The sequence below is a fragment of the Tachypleus tridentatus genome, unplaced genomic scaffold, assembly GCF_004210375.1.
Source record: "Tachypleus tridentatus isolate NWPU-2018 unplaced genomic scaffold, ASM421037v1 tig00693270_pilon, whole genome shotgun sequence".
NCBI classification, from domain to species: Eukaryota; Metazoa; Arthropoda; class Merostomata; order Xiphosura; family Limulidae; genus Tachypleus; species Tachypleus tridentatus.
Window position 1 is genome coordinate 1 of NW_027467940.1, and position 10,094 is coordinate 10,094.

The following is a 10,094-nucleotide window of genomic DNA, read 5'->3' on the forward strand; positions in this document are numbered from 1 at the left end:
AAGTAATTTTACAAACGTAGCGAACGAACGTTATAAGGAAACTCTGGAAATATTTGTCGCACTGCCTTTTCTGCAGCAGACAGATCCTCGACAATTGTTTTTTTCTTAGGCAAAACGTGCACGAGCTTTAGATCAATTTGTGAAATAGGAAACGTTTTAAATTCCATCTGTATAAGACTGCCTTAGATTGATGTGGGCTGGATCTACCATTAACGAAGTTTATGTATTGTAGATTTCGCAACCCTTGTGCATTCCTGAAGATCGACCCGCGAAGATAGAGTATTTTTTCTCTTCAATATACGTCTGATTGAGGGGTTTGGTTTAAGTGAATGGAACGCGGCTCACGCCACTTGCTTAGAGAGTTGCATTTTCTTCAACGATATTTCTGACAGTAATTTTACAAAACGTAGCGAACGAACGTTATGTAGGAAATCGAAATATTTGTCGCATCGCCTTTCTGTGTAGCAGACAGAGACCTCGACAATTGTTTTTCTTAGGCAAAACGTGCAATGAGCGAGACAATTTTGTGAAATAGGGAAACGTTTTAAATTCCATCTGTATAAGACCGTCTTTAGATTGATGTGGGCTGATCTACTCATTAACGAAGTTTATGTATTGTAGATTTCGCACCCTTTGTGCATTCTAAAGATCGACCCGCGAAGATAGTTTATTTCTTTTCTTCAATATACGTCTGATTGGAGGGGTTTGGTTTAAAGTGAAATGGAACGCGGCTCACGCCACTTGCTTAGAGAGCTGCGCTCTTTTCTTCAACGATATTTCTAGAGAAAGTAATTTTACAAAACGTAGCGAACGAACGTTATGTAAGGGAACCGAAATATTTGTCGCATCGCCTTTCTGTGTAGCAGACAGACCCGACAATTGCTTTTCTTAGCAAAACGCACGAGCGAGACAATTTTGTGAAATAGAAACGTTTTAAATTCCATCTGTATAAGACTGCCTTAGATTGATGTGGGCTGGATCTACCATTAACGAAGTTTATGTATTGTAGATTTCGCACCCTTGTGCATTCCGAAGATCGACCCGCGAAGATAGTTTATTTCTTTCTCTTCAATATACGTCTGATTGAGGGGTTTGGTTTAAAGTGAATGGAACGCGGCTCACGCCACTTGCTTAGAGACTGCTACTTTTCTTCAACGATATTTCTAGACAAAGTAATTTTACAAAACGTAGCGAACGAACGTTATGTAAGGAAACTCGAAATATTTGTCGCATCGCCTTTCTGTAGCAGACAGAGACCCTCGACAATTGCTTTTTCTTAGGCAAAACGTGCACGAGCGAGACAATTTTGTGAAATAGGGAAACGTTTTAAATTCCATCTGTATAAGACTGCCTTAGATTGATGTGGGCTGATCTACCATTAACGAAGTTTCTGTTTTGTAGATTTCGCACCCTTTGTATTCCGAAGATCGACCCGCTAAGATAGTATTTCTTTCTCCAACGTACGTCTGATTGAGGGGTGGTTTGAATTGAAATGGAACGCGGCTAACGCCACCTGCTTAGAGAGCTGCTACTTCTTCTTGAACGATCGCAGGAAATGAATGTTTGAATTTCGTTTTGAAGCGTGTTTTATCAACTGACTTGTTGATGGAAAAGTTGATTAGTTCCTATAACAAAATGTTTTCCCAACAGTTTACCATAATAAATACCCAGTATTAAGGCACTTCAATTGAGTCAACCACTCTTTCTCTTCGGGAAGGATTTTTTATCTCTTAAATCAGAAATTGTGAAAAAAGTGAGACGTATCGATCAGCTCTTTGCGAGACCTACAAATTTCAACGTGAAAAGTCATCATCACCCGGTATTCCCAGGTGGTCACCCTCCCAAGTACTAACCGGGCCTGCTGCTGCTTAGCTTCGGTGATCGGACGAGAACCGGCGCTTTCAACGTGGTATGAACGATGACAGTTTAATTCTTTCTTATTTGGTGTTTTAAGTGTTACTTAAAAGAAATCGTTGTCGCAGCCCAAAATTTCCTAGCTGTGAAATATAAGAGATGCTTTAGGAATTCAATTTTTACTGAGGTCGCTGGAAAGTGGAGCCTGATAACTCTGGTTTGCGTTACACACCCAACAATAACGAGTGTCATTACGGGGTATGGAAACTGTCGCTCACAGGTGTGTGTGTCATTGACATGGAACACTTAAATTGATCAATTTAGCCTCCTGAGAACTTTTCTCAAACGTCTTTAGTCACATGTTGGTGTTTATGTCTTCTTTATATTTCTTTCGACCTACTTTCGCAAAAGGTATTTTACTCGTTACACAGGCTCACATCCCATCACTTACAGATGTGTGTGCAGAATTTAGATTTTAACACGAGCTTGCATCGGGATTAGAATTATTTAATATTCATCCTTTATTCGTCATTTGGCCATACACACAATTTCCTGTGTTTATTAACGTATTTTGGTTTCCATCGGGAGAAGTCGTACTGCCTCTCTCCCCACGACAAAATAGTATTAAACGCTGGTTACCCAGTGGGAGTGCCCCTAGAAGTCGCTCTTTGTCCTCGCTAAAGAAGTGTATGGATATTAATGAGTACGTTGCAAAAACTGGGAATAATCACGCTATAGAAACAGAATGAATAAAGGAACAGCACCTGTCACACTGGCTACCACCGTTCGCGAGTCGGAAGGTGCCACGTATCGAGTTCCTACTTATCTGAAACGTTTCCTTCGCGTTTTCTTTCACTGCTAAGTTTTCAATTTTGCTTTACTGTTTTGTAACTTTTTTTCTTGTTGTTTCTACTCACCTATTTTGTTTTATACTCCATAGCAAAGACTTGTCGTTATTGGAGTTAATTTTCAAATGTACGTACATATAATAGATATTTGATTTATAAATAAGTGTGCATCGTCGGTGTCTCCGAGTAAAGTCCCTCTCTGCTGGGTTATATCGACACAATTTTTTAAAACGTAGCGAACGAACGTTATGTAGGAAACTCGAAATATTTGTCGCATCGCCTTTCTGTGTGTAGCAGACAGATCCCCGACAATTGCTTTTTCTTAGGCAAAACGCACGAGCGAGACAATTTTGTGAAATAGGGAAACGTTTTAAATTCCATCTGTATAAGACTGCTCCTTAGATTGATGTGGGCTGGATCTACCTATTAACGAAGTTTATGTATTGTAGATTTCGCACCCTTTGTGCATTCCAAGATCGACCCGCAAGATAGTTTATTTCTTTTCTCTTCAATATACGTCTGATTGAGGGGTTTGGTTTAAAGTGAATGGAACGCGGCTCACGCCACTTGCTTAGAGCTGCTACTTTTCTTCAACGATATTTCTAGATTGTAAAGTAATTTTACAAAAACGTAGCGAACGAAACGCCATGTAAGGAAACTCGAAATATTTTGTCGTGACCGCCTTTCTCTGTGTAGCAGACAGAGACCTCGACAATTGCTTTTCTTAGGCAAAACGTGCACGAGCGAGACAATTTTGTGAAATAGGGAAACGTTTTAAATTCCATCTGTATAAGACTGTTTTAGATTGATGTGGGCTGGATCTACTCATTAACGAAGTTTATGTATTGTAGATTTCTGCACCCTTTGTGCATTCCAAGATCGACCCGCGAAGATAGTTTTATTTCTTTTCTCTCAATATACGTCTGATTGAGGGGTTTGGTTTAAAGTGAAATGGAACGCGGCTCACGCCACTTGCTTAGAGAGCTGCTACTTTTCTTCAACGATATTTCTAGATTAAAGTAACTTTACAAAACGTAGCGAACGAACGTTATGTAAGGAAACTCGAAATATTTGTCGCATCGCCTTTTCTGTGTAGCAGACAGAGACCTCGACAATTGCTTTTTTCTTTTGGCAAAACGTGCACGAGCGACAATTAATTGTGAAATAGGGAACGTTTTAAATTCCATCTGTATAAGACTGCTCTTAGATTGATGTGGGCTGATCTACTCATTAACGAAGTTTATGTATTGTAGATTTCTGCACCCTTTGTGCATTCCGAAGATCGACCCGCGAAGATAGTTTATTTCTTTTCTCTCAATATACGTCTGATTGAGGGGTTTGGTTTAAAGTGAAATGGAACGCGGCTCACGCCACTTGCTTAGAGAGCTGCTACTTTTCTTCAACGATATTTCTAGACAAAGTAATTTTACAAAACGTAGCGAACGAACGTTATGTAAGGAAACTGAAATATTTGTCGCATCGCCTTCTGTGTAGCAGACAGAGACCTCGACAATTGCTTTTCTTAGGCAAAACGTGCACGAGCGAGACAATTTTGTGAAATAGGGAAACGTTTTAAATTCCATCTGTATAAGACTGCCTTAGATTGATGATGTGGGCTGGATCTACTCATTAACGAAGTTTCTGTTTTGTAGATTTCGCACCCTTGTGCATTCCTGAAGATCGACCCGCTAAGATAGTTTATTTCTTTTCTCCAACGTACGTCTGATTGAGGGGTTTGGTTTGAATTGAATGGAACGCGGCTAACGCCACCTGCTTAGAGAGCTGCTACTTTTCTTCTGAACGATCGCAGGAAATGAATGTTTGAATTTCTGTTTTCGAAGCGTGTTTTATCAACTGACTTGTTGATGGAAAAGTTGATTAGTTCCTATAACAAAAAATGTTTTCCCAACAGTTTACCATAACAAAATACCCAGTATTAAGGCACTTCAATTGAGTCAACCACTTTTTTCTCTTTTCTGGAAGGATTTATCTCTTAAATCAGAAATTGTGAAAAAGTGAGACGTATCGATCAGCTCTGCGAGACCTACAAATTTTCAACGTGAAAAGTCATCATCACCCGGTATTCCCAGGTGGTCACCCTCCAAGTACTAATTCGGGCCCGCCGTTGCTTAGCTTCGGTGATCGGACGAGAACCGCGCGCTTCAACGTGGTATGAACGATGACAGTTTAATCTTTTTCTTATTTGGTGTTTTAAGTGTTACTCTAAAAGAAAATCGTTGTCGCAGCCCAAAATTTCCTAGCTGTGAAATATAAGAGATGCTTTAGGAATTCACCTTTACTGGAGGTCGCTGGAAAGTGGAGCCTGATAACTCTGGTTTAGTGTTACATCCCCGGAACAACACGAGTGTCATTACGGGGTATGGAACCAGTGTCGCTCACAGGCGTGTTGTGTCATTGACATGGAACACTTAAATTGATCAATTTAGCCTCTGAGAACTTTTTTCTCAAACGTCTTTAGTCACATGTTGGTGTTTATGTCTTCTTTATATTTCTTCTTTCGGACCTACTTTCGCAAAATCTGGTATTTTACTCTCGTTACACAGGCTCACATCCCATCACTTACAGATGTGTGTGCAGAATTTAGATTTTAAACACGAGCTTGCATCGGGATTAGAATTATTTAATATTCACCTTCTTTTATTCGTCATTTCCTCTACATACACATTAATTTACCTGTGTTTATTAACGTGTATTTTGTTTCCATCGAGAAGTCGTGTACTTGCCTTCGTCTCCCTCACGACAAAATAGTATTAAACGCTGGTTACCGTCTAGTGTGGAGTGCCTCAGAAGTCGCTCTTTTGTCTCCTCAAGCTAAAGAAGTGTATGGATATTAATGAAAAGTACGTTGCAAAACTGGGAATAATTCTCTGACGTTATGAAACAGAATGAATAAAGGAACAGCACCTGTCACACTCGGTTACCACCGTTCGCGAGTCGGAAGCGTGCCACGTATCGAGTTCCTACTTATCTGAAACGTTTCCTTCTGCGTTTTCTTTCTTTCACTCGCTAAGTTTTCAATTTTGCTTTACTGTTTTGTAACTTTGTTTCTTCTTGTTGTTTTATCCACCTATTTTGTTTTATACTCCAATAGCAAAGACTCTTGTCGTTATTGGAAAGTTAATTTTCAAATGTACGTACATATAAAAATAGATATTTGATTTTATAAATACAGGCAATCGTCGGTGTTCCGAGTAAAGTCTCTCTGCTGGTTATATTTCTAGACAAAGTAATTTTACAAAACGTAAGCGAACGAACGTTATGTAAGGAAACTCGAAATATTTGTCGCATCGCCTTTTCTGTGTAGCAGACAGATCCCCTGACAATTGCTTTTCTTAGGCAAAACGTGCACGAGCGAGACAATTTTGTGAAATAGGGAAACGTTTTAAATTCCATCTGTATAAGACTGCCTTAGATTGATGTGGGCTGGATCTACCTCATTAACGAAGTTTATGTATTGTAGATTTCTGCACCCTTTGTGCATTCCGAAGATCGACCCGCGAAGATAGTTTCTTTTCTATTTCTTTTCAATATACGTCTGATGGAGGGGTTTGTTTAGTGAATGGAACGCGGCTCACGCCAACTTGCTTTAGAGAGCTGCTACTTTTCTTCAACGATATTTCTAGACAAAGTAATTTTACAAAACGTAGCGAACGAACGTTATGTAAGGAAACTCGAAATATTTGTCGCATCGCCTTTCTGTGTAGCAGACAGAGACCTCGACAATTGCTTTTCTTAGGCAAACGTGCACGAGCGAGACAATTTTGTGAAATAGGGAAACGTTTTAAATTCCATCTGTATAAGACTGCCTTAGATTGATGTGGGCTGGATCTACCTATTAACGAAGTTTATGTATTGTAGATTTCGCACCCTTTGTGCATTCCGAAGATCGACCCGCGAAGATATTTTCTATTTCTTTCAATATACGTCTGATTGAGGGGTTTGGTTTAAAGTGAATGGAACGCGGCTCACGCCACTTGCTTAGAGAGCTGCTAATTTCTTCAACGATATTTCAGACAAAGTAATTTTACAAAACGTAGCGAACGAACGTTATGTAAGGAAACTCGAAATATTTGTCGCATCGCCTTTTCTGTGTAGCAGACAGAGACCTCGACAATTGCTTTTCTTTCCAGGCAAACGTGCACGAGCGAGACAATTTTGTGAAATAGGGAAACGTTTTAAATTCCATCTGTATAAGACTGCCTTAGATTGATGTGGGCTGGATCTACCTATTAACGAAGTTTATGTATTGTAGATTTCTGCACCCTTTGTGCATTCCGAAGATCGACCCGCGAAGATAGTTTACTTTTCTCTCTCAATATACGTCTGATTGAGGGGTTTGGTTTAAAGTGAAATGGAACGCGGCTCACGCCACTTGCTTAGAGAGCTGCTACTTTTCTTCAACGATATTTCTAGACAAAGTAATTTTACAAAACGTAGCGAACGAACGTTATGTAAGGAACCTCGAAATATTTGTCGCATCGCCTTTTCTGTGTAGCAGACAGACCCGACAATTGCTTTTCTTAGGCAAAACGTGCACGAGCGAGACAATTTTGTGAAATAGGGAAACGTTTTAAATTCCATCTGTATAAGACTGCCTTAGATTGATGTGGGCTGGATCTACTCATTAACGAAGTTTCTGTTTTGTAGATTTCGCACCCTTGTGCATTCCGAAGATCGACCCGCTAAGATAGTTTATTTCTTTTTCTCCAACGTACGTCTGATTGAGGGGTTTGGTTTGAATTGAAATGGAACGCGGCTAACGCCACCTGCTTAGAGAGCTGCTACTTTTCTTGAACGATCGCAGGAAATGAATGTTTGAATTTCTGTTTTCGAAGCGTGTTTTATCAACTGACTTGTTGATGGAAAAGTTGATTAGTTCCTATAACAAAAATGTTTTCCCAACAGTTTACCCTAATAAATACCCAGTATTGGCGTACCAATTGAGTCAACCACTTTCTCTTCTCTCTCGGGAAGGATTTTTATCTCTTAAATCAGAAATTGTGAAAAAAGTGAGACGTATCGATCAGCTCTTTTGCGAGACCTACAACTTTCAACGTGAAAAGTCACCATCACGTATTCCCAGGTGGTCACCCTCCTGCACTAATCGGCCTGCTCGCGTTGCTTAGCTTCTGGTGATCGACGAGAACCGGCGCTTTCAACGTGGTATGAACGATGACAGTTTAATTCTTTTCTTATTTGTGTTTTAAGTGTTACTCTAAAAGAAAATCGTTGTCGCAGCCCAAAATTTCCTAGCTGTGAAATATAAGAGATGCTTTAGGAATTCACTTTTACTGGAGGTCGCTGGAAAGTGGAGCCTGATAACTTGGTTTTAGTTACACATCCCTGGAACAACACGAGTGTTACATGGGGTATGGAACCTGTCGCTCACAGGCGTGTGTGCTCATTGACATGGAACACTTAAATTGATCAATTTAGCTCCCTGAGAACTTTTCTCAAACGTCTTTTAGTCACACGTTGGTGTTTATGTCTTCTATATTTCTTTTCGACCCACTTTCGCAAAATCTGGTATTTTACTCGTTACACAGGCTCACATCCCATCACTTACAGATGTGTGTGCAGAATTTAGATTTTAACACGAGCTTGCATCGGGATTAGAATTATTTAATATTCACCTTCTTTATTCGTCATTTGGCTATACACATTAATTTACCTGTGTTTATTAACGTGTATTTTGGTTTCCATCGGGAGAAGTCGTGTACTTCGCCTCGTCTCCCTCACGACAAAAATAGTATTAAACGCTGGTTACCGTCTAGTGGGAGTGCTCCTCAGAAGTCGCTCTTTGTCTCTCGCCAAAGAAGTGTATGGATATTAATGAAAGTACGTTGCAAAAAACTGGGAATAATTCTCTGACGTTATAGAAACAGAATGAATAAAGGAACAGCACCTGTCACACTCGGCTACCACCGTTCTGCGAGTCGGAAGCGTGCCACGTATCGAGTTCCTACTTATCTGAAACGTTTCCTCTGCGTTTTTTCTTTCACTGCTAAGTTTTCAATTTTGCTTTTACTGTTTTGTAACTTTTTTTTCTTGTTGTTTCTACTCACCTATTTTGTTTTTTATACCCAATAGCAAAGACTCTTGTCGTTATTGGAAAGTTAATTTTCAAATGTACGTACATATAAAATAGATATTTGATTTATAAATAAGGTGTGCAATCGTCGGTGTCTCCGAGTAAAGTCTCTCTCTGCTGGGTTATATTTCTAGACAAAGTAATTTTACAAAACGTAGCGAACGAACGTTATGTAAGGAAACTCGAAATATTTGTCGCATCGCCTTTTCTGTGTAGCAGACAGATCCCTCGACAATTGCTTTTTCTTAGGCAAAACGTGCACGAGCGAGACAATTTGTGAAATAGGGAAACGTTTTAAATTCCATCTGTATAAGACTGTTTAGATTGATGTGGGCTGGATCTCCTATTAACGAAGTTTATGTATTGTAGATTTCGCACCTTTGTGCATTCCAGATCGACGCGAAGATAGTTTATTTCTTTTTCTTCAATATACGTCTGATTGAGGGGTTTGGTTTAGTGAATGGAACGCGGCTCACGCCACTTGCTTAGAGAGCCGCTTCTTCAACGATATTTCTAGACATAATTTTACAAAACGTAGCGAACGAACGTTATGTAAGGAAACTCGAAATATCGCATCGCCTTTCTGTAGCAGACCCTCGACAATTGCTTTTTCTTAGGCAAAACGCTGCACGAGCGAGACAATTTGTGAAATAGGGAAACGTTTTAAATTCCATCTGTATAAGACTGCCTTAGATTGATGTGGGCTGGATCTACCTATTAACGAAGTTTATGTATTGTAGATTTCACCCTTTGTGCATTCCGCGATCGACCCGCGAAGATAGTTTATTTCTTTTCTCTTCAATATACGTCTGATTGAGGTTTGGTTATTAGTGAATGGAACGCGGCTCACGCCACTGCTTAGAGAGCTGCTACTTTCTTCAACGATATTTCTAGACAAAGTAATTTTACAAAACGTAGCGAACGAACGTTATGTAAGGAAACTGAAATATTTGTCGCATCGCCTTTTCTGTGTAGTGACAGAGACCTCGACAATTGCTTTTTCTTGGCAAACAAAACGAGCGAGACAATTTTGTGAAATAGGAAAACGTTTTAAATTCCATCTGTATAAGACTGTCTTAGATTGATGTGGGCTGGATCTACTCATTAACGAAGTTTATGTATGTAGATTTCTGCACCCTTGTGCATTCCGAAGATCGACCCGCGAAGATAGTTTATTTCTTTTCTCTCTCAATATACGTCTGATTGAGGGGTTTGGCTTAAAGTGAATGGAACGCGGCTCACGCCACTTGCTTAGAGAGCTGCTACTTTCTTCAACGATA

The 10,094-nt window shown here is 39.8% G+C and overlaps 2 pseudogenes; both read right to left on the minus strand.

Annotated features, from left to right (window-relative positions):
- Positions 1–1,804: 1,804 nt before the first annotated feature.
- LOC143243761 (5S ribosomal RNA) lies at positions 1,805–1,923 on the minus strand (annotated as a pseudogene).
- A 2,844-nt stretch (positions 1,924–4,767) lies between these two features.
- LOC143243764 (5S ribosomal RNA) lies at positions 4,768–4,886 on the minus strand (annotated as a pseudogene).
- Between the last annotated feature and the right edge of the window lie 5,208 nt (positions 4,887–10,094).